General features: G+C 48.0%; 1 protein-coding gene across 1 annotated transcript in view; it reads right to left on the reverse strand.

The window, feature by feature from the left end:
• The window catches only part of LOC121281871 (peroxisome proliferator-activated receptor delta-like), a 91311-nt gene extending 80318 nt beyond the window's left edge, over window positions 1–10993 (reverse strand). The window contains exon 1 of the mRNA XM_041194960.1: window positions 10851–10993. The gene's annotated coding sequence lies outside the window, so the exon portion shown is untranslated. The remainder of the gene's footprint in view (window positions 1–10850) is intronic.
• Between the last annotated feature and the right edge of the window lie 705 nt (window positions 10994–11698).

Consider the following 11698-nt stretch of genomic DNA (forward strand, 5'->3'; position numbering starts at 1 on the left):
GCACATGGAGGCAGGAGAAATAACGGAGGTATTAAATGAGTACTTTGCATCTGTCTTTACAAAGGAAGATGATGCTACCCAGGCTGAGGTGAGGTAACTGGTACATTTGAAGAATTTACAATTGAGAAGGTTTTAGAAAGTGAAGGAAGATATAGATACAGAAATTATTAGCCAACTATGTAGAAAGGGGGTGACATGGCTGTAGGCATCAAGAGGGGTCGAGACATATTTAATTCAAAACTGAGACTTGTTTAAGATCACGAAGAGGAGGTGGTCACTGTAATATATGTAAAGCAGAAACCTATTTAACTTTAAAATGAAATGATTGCTGTAAGCAGATAGAGTGGAAATCTGTTTTAATGCACAAAGCCATGACCGCTGTAAAATGCCTCAACCGGAGATCCGTCTAGTTTCACAAAGAAATGCAAAGTACTGTAATAGCTCTGCATAACTTGTAGTCATGTGATAATCAGAATACCTAAGTAATCGACATGATTGTAAAGTGTATAAATGTGTAAAACGAACAATTGGAGAGGCAGTCTCTCCACAAGCCGTGTCCCCTTGTCTGCACACTTGTAATAAAGCCGTTGTCTTACTCGGACCTCCAGCATCTCCACCTCTAGTGTCACTTGAACACTACAGCAGAAGGGATATCTTTACTTTAAACAGCTAAGGCACCAGGAGCAGATGAGATGCATCCAAGGGTACGGAGGGAAGACAGTGGAAATTGCAGAGGCACGAGTGATAATCTTTCACAGGGTTGGTGCCAGAGGACTGGAGAATTGCGAATGTTATACCCTTGCTCAAAAAGAGGTGCAAGAATAAAGCTGACAACTACAGACCAGTCAGTTTGACTTCAGTGGTAGGGAGACTTCTGGAAACTATAGTTTGGAACAAAATGAATAGTCAGTTAGAAAAGTGCAGGATAACAAAGGAAAGCCAGTGTGGATTCATTAAGGGAAAATCATGCTTAACTAACTTGCTGGAATTTTTTGAGGAGATAACAGAGAAGATTGATAAGGGCAATGCTGTTGATGTGGTATATATGCATTTTCTAAAGGCATCTGATAGTGTCACACAACAGGCTTATGAACAAAATTCATGGAATAAAAGGGAAAGCGGGCACTTGGATGAGGAACTGGCTCAGCGCCAGGAAACAGAGTAGTGATAAATGGTTGTTTTTCAGATTGGAGGAAGATCTGTAGTGGAATTCCCCATGGGTCAGAGTTGGGCCCTTGTCTTCCTCATATATATTAATGACGTAGACTGTGGTGTTCAGGGCATGATTTCAAAATTTGCAGATGATACGAAGATTGGAGACATTGTCAACTGTAATGAGGATATTCTTGAACTTTAGAATGACATAGACATGTTGGTGGATTGGGCAGACAAATGGCAGATGAAGTTCAGTGCAGAGAAGTGTGAGGTGATTCATTTTGGCAGGAAGAATATGGAGAGACAGTATAAAATAAGAGGAGAGACTCTAAAGGAGGTGCAGGAACAGAGGTACCTTGGTTTATATGTACATAAGTCATTGAAGATGGCAGGGGATGTTGAGAGAGCAGTTAACAAGGTATATAGGATCTTCGGCTTTATTGATAGGGGCGTTGGGTACAAGATAAGGAAGGAGGTCATGTTGAACTTGTATAAGACACTAGTTAGGCCTAAGTACTGTATCCAGTTCTGAGTGCCATACTTGAGGAAGGATGTGAAAGCACTGGAGAGAGTACAGAGGACATTCACAAGGATGATTCCAGGGACAAAGAACAGTAGCTATGAGGATAGAATGGTGAGGTTGGGACTGTTTTCCTTGGAAAAAAGACTGAGAGGAGACTTGACAGTAGTATTCAAGATCCTGAGGGGTATGGACAGGGTATATAGTGAGAAATTGTTCCCACTCAAGGAAGCATCAAGAACCAGAGGGCACAGATTCAAACTAATTGGCAAAAAAAGGAGTAAAAGCGATGAGGAAATTATTTTTCACCCAGAGGGTGGTTGGAGTCTGGAACGAATTTCCTGAGAGTGTAATGGAGGTAGGTTCAATCAAGGTATTCAAAAGAGAATTGGATTGCTACCTGAAAATAAAAAATGTGCAGGGTTACAGGGATAAGGCAGGGGAGAGGGACTAAGTGGAATGCTCTTTCAGAGTGCCAGTGCAGACTTGATGGATGAACGGCCTCCTCCTGCACTGTAAAGATTCTGTGATCGAAATTCGACTTGATATTACACAAAGATAACAGCAGTTACATATTATAATAGAAATTTTTAAAATCAGATTTCAGCACACTCCATCTCAGATAAAAGGGAAATTGCCTAAGAAACACATTTTAATATGTGGCCATACATAATTCCATATAATATAAAATCAGAAAATGCTGGAAAAATGCAGGTTTGACAGCACCTGTGGAGATAGAATCAGAGTTAATATTTCTGCTCTGAAGAAGGGTCATATAGACTCAAAACGTTAACTCTGTTTCTCTCTCCACAGATGCTGTCAGACCTGAGTTTTTCCAGCATTTTCTGTTTTTATTTCTGATTTCCAGCATCTGCAGAATTTTGATTTTATATACGTGAATAATTTCATTCTATTCTTCTATATTTAACCATTTAAAAAATGACTGTCAAAATATTTAGGAAACACACAAGTTGCAATAACTGCAAAATTATTCTCAAAATATCTTTCCAATGTCAATCTTAAACAGTCTTAGATTTCTACCATTGAAACTACAATAAGATTTCCCAGGTCAACAACTTTCCTGACAGGTTCAGGCCAATTTTGGAAAATCACAGTCTGCCACTAATTTTTGTGCACTCAAGCTTCCAAAAGATTTTTTGGAAAAGGAATAAAATTTGAACTGTTGTGTGAATTGAGCTACTGGACCCAGTTAAGAACCATATAACATGAAGTAGGATTGAGCTTAACATTTTATCTAGTCAGGTATGATTTCAACGACCAAAGGATTCATAGGGCTGAGACATAGTGTTAAATAGAGCAGAACCCGTGTTTCCCATAAAAAGCAATCTATAACATAATTACTCCACAAATCAGTAATGCATATCCAATTATACAAGCACTAACAGCAATTATTAAACTTTTATCTCATAAGCATTGTTTAGTTTACAGCAACTGCCAGGGTGAAACAATAGGTGCTTCTGTCTCAGTATAAATATGATTATACTGCCCACAGTTTCTGTAAAGTGACAATATTCTGTTTACTTAGAATTTAATCCACTCTAGTGAAACTAATATCTCATCAACATTTTATGAATCAAAGACTTAAAATCTCTTGCAATGACCTCACTTCCATTTTCTTATCATTTATCATAATTCAAACTGAACACATCATTTTAGACCTCCTTCATCCCTTTTTGAATATTTCTTTCTGCTAACTTACATAGCTGCCAAGGTCTTATTTCACTCTGAACACAAATATTCCACAAAATAATTCCTTCTCTGTGTTCTTCAGGCTACAGATAATCTAACAGAAATTGACAAATTGGGGCAAAGTTGTGGAATGGTTGAATTTATCTCCCTAGTAAAAGCTCAATACCAACCTGATCCAAATGATTATTTTTGCATAAAAGCAAAATACTGCAGATGCTAGAAATCTGAAAGAAAAAACAGAAAATGCTGGGAAAACTAAGCAGGTCTGGCAGTATCTTGTGGAGACAGAAACCGAGTTAACGTTTCGCGTCCACATAACTCTGAAGAGTCATATGGACTCAAAACATTAACTCGAATACTTTTGCATGTTGAGTATGCTACTAGGCTAAAGGTATTAAAACATTTTCAGAGGTATTGAGCTGAATTTCAGCAAAAGAGAGATTACATTGGGGCTCAATACAGTGTGGACAGCCATATGGGTGGGAGAAATTTCTAGCAGGTCAAAGGAAGCCCCATACTTAGCAGCCTTTCTACAGGCTACACATAAAGAGGACACTGGAAGGGGTACCAGACAACATAGATTGAGCATGAAGAATGGATGGAATCAGAGAAAGGATAGCACCAATTTTCAGTGACATCTCACCGGAGGTGCTCCCAAAGGCTGGAAGGCAACAGAAGAGAGGTACTTTTCCCACTGGAGCACCAGGTTGTGCAAAGGACATCAGACCACAACAATATGAGACCCCCTTGCAGGGAAGTAATGCAGGACTTCTCCAGCTCTGGCCAAGCATCAGAACCTCATTTTCAGGCAGCCTATGACCGCAGTTGTACATGTCCTCTGCCTTTGTTTCAGGGTTCTGCATGGTTGTAAGAAGCCATGTCTTCAGTGCATACCCTTTGTCACACAATATCCAAGCATAAAGTTATTTGAGTAGCCTGAAAAGCTGACACATTTCAGTCTGTCTCACGACGTACAAGTCATGACTAAGTGAACAGGGAGTGTGACTCTTTCCTGTTCAAGGCAGCTCCTGGCTTCTCTGCGGGAGCCTTGACGGCCACATACCCCAGTCGATGATTGCTGAACCTGAGAGAATCCAGCACTTTTGGCCTTTCTGGCCTGATCGGTGCGATTCCTTATATATTGCCCTACCCTCTGGTACCTGGCATCTGTCACCTGCTTGATGCAGTGATGGGCAGCTGACTGGAATATCCTACAGGTGCCTCCGGATGACCCCTGGATTGATTCTGAGGCTTAAATGTTAAACGCCATGGCCGCCTCCACCGCCACATCATATTGGCCTTAATGTCTCTTCCAGCATTTCACGTGTGTCTGCTACCACCTGCCTGGAGAGACCCAGGCTTTGCAGACAGGTGTTCTGACATCTCCATGAAGCAGAACCTCTTTTTTCTATTCTCTCATGCAATATGAGCATCATTGGCTGGGCCAGCATTTATTGCTCATCGCTAATTGCCCTAGAGATGGTGTTGGTGAACTGCCTTCTTGAACCACTGCTGTCCATCTGGTGTAGGTACATCCACAAGGCTGTTAGGAAGGGAGTGCCAGGTTTCTGACCCAGCAACAGTGAAGGAAGAGCAACGTAGTTGCGAGTTAGGATGGTTTGTGTGGCTTGGAGGGGAACTTCCTGGTTGTAGCGTCCCCACGTGTCTGCTGTCCTTGCCTTTCTGTGCTGTCTTGCCTTTCTGGGTTGTAAAGATCGTGGGTTTGGAAGGTGCTGTCGAAGGGGCTTGACAAGTTGATGTAGTTTATATTTTCTAATGATACACACTGCAACCACTGTGCGACAGTGGTGGAAGGAGCGAATGTTTAATGTGGTGAATGGGCTGCCGATCAAGTGGGCTGTTTTGTCCTGGATGGTGTTGAGCTTCGAGTGCTTTTGCAGCTGCACTCATTTAGGCAAGTGGAGAGTATTGCATCACACCCCTGACCTGTGGCTTGCAGATGGGGACAGGCTTTGGGGAAGTCAGGCAAGTTAATCGCTGCAGAATTCCTAGTCTCCAACCTGCTCTTGTGGCCGCAGTATTTATATGGCTTCTCCAGTTAAATTTCTAGTTAATGGCAACCCCCAGGATGTTGATGGTCTGCAAACCCTTTCAGCCAGCTAGAGCCTCCTGCAAACAACAGCCTACACTCTTCATCCTAAACGCCCATGTCTGCATCCCCTCGCACCATCGTGAGGCTGCTGCTCCTCTGCCCGTCTCTCACTCCTATTCTTCCCCTCGCTAAAGGAGTCAACTCACCCATTGAGAATTAGATCACTCAAGGCACAAAACCTCTCAATCCCCTACTATTGTATGCACTAGATGAAATACAGCTGGGAGGCACCCTTCTAGTGGGGAGGTAGTGGCATAACAGTATTGTCATGGTACTGGTATTCCAGAGACTCAGGGTAATGCTCTGGGAACCCGGGTTTGAATCCCACCATGGCAGATGGCGAAATTTGAATTTAATAAAAATCTGGAATTAAAAGCCTGGTGATGACCACAAAACCATTGCCGACTACAACGATGCCCTTTAGGGAAGGAAATATAAACAAGGGCATTTAGGAATGGCCAACAACACCCACATCCCATGAATGAATAAAAAGAGTAAGTGATATGGGCTCCCACTGCACAATCCCCCCCAACATTTCACTCCCCTGCCTGAATAATTCTTACCATTCCCATTTGAAAACACAGCTTAACTCAAGGCTTCCAGCCACCATTCACCTGCCACTGATCTGTCACTCCTGTTTAGCTGGCAAGCTGAAGATCTGGAACCTGTGCACAGTAAAATTTAAAGTCCACCTTAAAGCCACAGAGAACTGCTTACCTGCACTAAGATAAAAGCAAAATACTACGGATGCTGGAAATCTGAAACAAAAACAAAAATTGCTGAAAAAACTCAGCAGGTCTGACAGCATGTGAGTCATATGGACTCAAAACGTTAACTCTGTCTTCCTTTCCACAGATGCTGTCAGACCTGCTGAGTTTTTCCAGCAATTTTTGTTTGTGCTTGCCTGCACTGTTGTGCCCCTGCCATTTTACCACCTACTGTCCCCCATCCAACTCCAAGCCTGTCACCATGGGGCTGGTGAAATTCTACCCATTGTGTCAACCCATGATACATCATGGTGGTCAGGGGGTTTGGGATGGAGAAAGAAAGAGGAAAAAAATCAATTTAATAGCCAAAAATCCAAGTTTCGCTATCTAATTAAATAATGGACTGATGCAAACATTTTACAACGTTTGAAAATTCAGTATTTTTCTTAAAAAGATTTAAAGTAAATTGAAATTCTAAACCCAGTGACTTTTATTCTGTTTTGCTCCAGACTTTAATAATTCACATTATTGCAATTAATGAACTGTCAAATAGGCAGGCTTCCAAAGGAAAATGCACCTACACTCTTAAGAATTACAACTTTATACGCATTCTTTAATGGATTCTCTTAATGAAGTTTTGCTCCACTTCCCATGCAATAATCAATCTCAAAAATCTTCTTTTTGGCTTGTCAGTGCCTTTTCTAATTTCATACTGCCTTAAATACACATAACTGCGTCAATAACTATATACTTGCAAGCCACTGAGCAAAACTCCAATTAATAATCAATATTAGTAACAATCATTTTTCTTCAAATAGGGATTTCATATATTCAACTTACCATCTTATTAAGCTCAATTGTGGACTAGTGGCACAGTTTGTTTGCAAACCTTTTTGCTAGCAAAAATATATTTGGCCTCCTTGTTAACACAAGATCTCTGTAATGCACTGTGACAAAGGAAAGTTTGACCATGGTACTGCCACCATTAGCAGTCTAAGTGATGTTTGTAGTACCCCTCTATCTCTGCTTTCATATAAGTTACACAAATGATACACAACTATAAAATGTGCACCTTCATAAATCTATCCTGGTACAAATTTATTTTAGAAAAACAGTACTCCCATAACAGAGGAAGGGAATTATCTCTGTTTTCTGGGGTTATTTTCTTCCTTCGCAATATAGAACAGCAGCAAAAATGCCACAAAGTAACCTATTTAGAATTCAATAGCTGCATTAAACATCCCTGCACAGAATAAACCAGCTCATTTTAGGATATTTGCTTTTAACCATGCATTCTGTAGATGTGTGCATCAATATAGTATACAATAGAATTGAATATTGTTTGTAATTCTATTCAAAATACTTTAATATATTTTACATATAAAATATCTCAGTTTAAAAGAAAGCTATAAAACTGTCATTCACTACACATTTAAATATTAGTAAAAATCCAGACACCAATTATTTTTAAATTGTCACATCAACAACTGTATGTATCCTAATCATTGTATAACCTTGGCTTAAAACAGTTTGTTGTTTCACAATAGATTCTTCCATCTACCCCCACAGATTCTAATATTATGAAGTTTTCAGATAAGTCCAATTTCCAAACAAAACTACAATAAACCACGTGTGAAAGCCCAGCATGTGACCCACTACAAGCAGCTCAGAGGAATACAAAGCGGATCAATGCCAACCTGCAAAAGGTCACTTGTGATGGCTTAGTACTGAACCATGAAAGTTTACCAGTGTAGCCAATGTGTGGAAAAAAGGTGAACCTTTGGCTTGCAGCTTATCCAGAAGGGGTGGACAGGAGGGGTCAAAGGGAGACGTGAGGGAGGAACAGGACACCGGGGTGCGGGGAGAGATGACACACTTGGATGGACTGGGAGGGTAAAGTTAACCCCCCAACCCCCCAGGGGAACATTCTTGGGTAGGGGGAAAGTGAGAGGCTGAACAGCAGCCCTGGTACAGGAGAGGATTGGCTGCCTCTGGGAGCAAGGGCAGGGGAGGGATGGACATGCCTTTTGGTTGGGGGGGGGGGTGAAATCAGACATAGAGACACCCCAGTGGGGGCTGGGGGGGTGGGGTCGGAGAAAGAGGAGAACTGGGTGCGGGGGAATGGGGAAAGAGGAGGACTGGGTGCGGGGGGGGGAGGTGGGGAAAGAGGAGGACTGGGTGTGGGGGGGTGGGGTGGGAGAAGAACTGAGTGCGGGAGGGTGGAGAGACTGGGTGCCGGAGGGGGGGGGGTCTGGTGCCGGGGACTGGGGGGGGGGGGGGGGGGGGGGGGGGGAGGAGGACTGGGTGGGGGAAGAGGAGGACTGGGTGTGGGGGGATGGGGTGGGAGAAGAACTGAGTGCGGGGGGTGGAGAGACTGGGTGCGGGGGGGGAGTGGGGAGTGGAGGAGGAGGACTGGGTGCGGTGGGGGGGGGGTGGCGAGAAGAACTGGGTGCGGTGGGGGTGGCGAGAAGAACTGGGTGCGGTGGGGGTGGCGAGAAGAACTGGGTGCGGTGGGGGTGGCGAGAAGAACTGGGTGCGGTGGAGGTGGCGAGAAGAACTGGGTGCGGTGGGGGTGGCGAGAAGAACTGGGTGCGGTGGGGGAGTGGGGAGTGGAGGAGGAGGACTGGGTGCGGTGGGGGGGGGTGGCGAGAAGAACTGGGTGCGGTGGGGGTGGCGAGAAGAACTGGGTGCGGTGGGGGTGGCGAGAAGAACTGGGTGCGGTGGGGGAGGTGGCGAGAAGAACTGGGTGCGGTGGGGGGTGGCGAGAAGAACTGGGTGCGGTGGGGGGCTGGCGAGAAGAACTGGGTGCGGTGGGGGGCTGGCGAGAAGCACTGGGTGCGGTGGGGGGCTGGCGAGAAGAACTGGGTGCGGTGGGGGGCTGCCGAGAAGACCTGGGTGCGGTGGGGGGCTGCCGAGAAGAACTGGGTGCGGTGGGGGGCTGGCGAGGAGAACTGGGTGCGGTGGGGGGCTGGCGAGGAGAACTGGGTGCGGTGGGGGGCTGGCGAGGAGAACTGGGTGCAGTGGGGGGGCTGGCGAGGAGAACTGGGTGCGGTGGGGGGCTGGCGAGGAGAACTGGGTGCGGTGGGGGGCTGGCGAGGAGAACTGGGTGCGGTGGGGGGCTGGCGAGGAGAACTGGGTGCGGTGGGGGGCTGGCGAGGAGAACTGGGTGCGGTGGGGGGCTGGCGAGGAGAACTGGGTGCGGTGGGGGGGCTGGCGAGGAGAACTGGGTGCGGTGGGGGGCTGGCGAGAAGAACTGGGTGCGGTGGGGGGCTGGCGAGAAGAACTGGGTGCGGTGGGGGGCTGGCGAGGAGAACTGGGTGCGGTGGGGGGCTGGCGAGGAGAACTGGTGCGGTGGGGGGCTGGCGAGGAGAACTGGGTGCGGTGGGGGGCTGGCGAGAAGAACTGGGTGCGGTGTGGGGCTGGCGAGGAGAACTGGGTGCGGTGGGGGGCTGGCGAGGAGAACTGGGTGCGGTGGGGGGCTGGCGAGGAGAACTGGGTGCGGTGGGGGGCTGGCGAGGAGAACTGGGTGCGGTGGGGGGCTGGCGAGGAGAACTGGGTGCGGTGGGGGGCTGGCGAGGAGAACTGGGTGCGGTGGGGGCTGGCGAGGAGAACTGGGTGCGGTGGGGGGCTGGCGAGGAGAACTGGGTGCGGTGGGGGGCTGGCGAGGAGAACTGGGTGCGGTGGGGGGCTGGCGAGGAGAACTGGGTGCGGTGGGGGGCTGGCGAGGAGAACTGGGTGCGTTGGGGGGCTGGCGAGGAGAACTGGGTGCGGTGGGGGGCTGGCGAGGAGAACTGGGTGCGGTGGGGGGCTGGCGAGGAGAACTGGGTGCGGTGGGGGGCTGGCGAGGAGAACTGGGTGCGGTGGGGGGCTGGCGAGGAGAACTGGGTGCGGTGGGGGGCTGGCGAGGAGAACTGGGTGCGGTGGGGGGCTGGCGAGGAGAACTGGGTGCGGTGGGGGGCTGGCGAGGAGAACTGGGTGCGGTGGGGGGCTGGCGAGGAGAACTGGGTGCGGTGGGGGGCTGGCGAGAAGAACTGGGTGCGGTGGGGGGCTGGCGAGAAGAACTGGGTGCGGTGGGGGGCTGGCGAGAAGAACTGGGTGCGGTGGGGAGGGGTGGCAAGAAGAACTGGTTGAGAGTTAGTTTGTGGAGATAAGGGCAGCCAGCATCCTAAAGGCAAGGAAAGCTTATTTAAAGTTGGGAGTTGGAGGCGGTGCTGCCCATTTCCCTTACTGCGGGGGGGGGGGGGGCGGTGCGCGAAGGTTGATACCCAAAAGGTAAGCAGCCGCCTAACAACGGCAAACTTTGAGACAGCTCTAAGGGAGGAGAGGCTGTCTCACAAGTGAAGTGGAGACGGAAAAGCCTCGTCAGACCGCGACGGCGGGGGTAGTGGTGGAAATACTCAGAACCTGCCGGGAAGTCGGGGGGTGGGGAGGGAGGGAGGTAGGGGGGGGGGTGATGACACTACCCATTCGACTGACAGCACAATGCACCAATTAAAGGCACGCATCCTCCCTAGCCAGCCAATAAGATCGAGCCAGAGGCGAGATTTCCGGCGCCAGCTCCGGCTGCCCTGTGAGCTTTCCAATCCTCCTTCCTGTTTGAATAAGAAGCTTTTTTTCTATACCAATAAAAAAGAGAAAAACAAACCCTTAAGTCGCGGGACTCCCTCGCCTCAGTTCCCCCGTTAAAATCTAGCCGGCTGTCTAACTCCCGTGTCCGCCGTTGCTCGATCACTTTTTGAAGCGCCTCAAAGTTCTCTCCGCTAATGTTTACGTGCGCAGCGGCTCGAGCGGTGACAGCGCCACTGACGTCACGCAGCGTGACAGCCTCGCGCCACCCTCACGCGTTGTGACGTCACAGCAGCCGGCGGGGCTCAGGGCCATGGCATGACGTCACAGGCTGTGCCGCTGCGACATTGTGGGCGGGAAGCGCGGCGATTCAAATTGAGCCGCCCCGCCTCTTTTGACCTGTAGAAGAGTGTGTCTGCCCTGCTTTTTAAAATATATTCTTTTATGGGATGTGGACGTCGCTGGCAAGACTAGCATTTGCTGCCCACCCCCTCATTGCCACTGCGCCAGGTGGTTTGCCACCCCCATTCCAGAGGGCAGATGACAGTCAACCACACAGAGAGTCACCAGACCCAGGGAAGGGAGGCAGGTTTCCAACACCAAAGGACATGAGTGAAAACCAGATGGGTTTTTACGACAGTCAACAATGGTTTCATGGTTGCCAGACTGGCCTTGCAATTCCAGATTATTAATTAAACTTACATTTCAGCAGCTGATGTGGTAGGATTGAACCCTTGTCCCCAGGACGTTAGCCTGGGCCTCTGGATTACTAGTCCAGTGACATTAGCACTACATCACTGTCGCCCCCATGAATCTTGTACATTGATCTGTATAGGAGTTTATCTGCCCTGCTTCTTTTGATCTGTACATAGGGTTTCCAGCTGTGATTCGGAGCATAGGAAATAGGAGAGTAGGCCATTTGGCCCA

The sequence above is a fragment of the Carcharodon carcharias genome, chromosome 9 (assembly GCF_017639515.1).
Source record: "Carcharodon carcharias isolate sCarCar2 chromosome 9, sCarCar2.pri, whole genome shotgun sequence".
NCBI classification, from domain to species: domain Eukaryota; kingdom Metazoa; phylum Chordata; class Chondrichthyes; order Lamniformes; family Lamnidae; genus Carcharodon; species Carcharodon carcharias.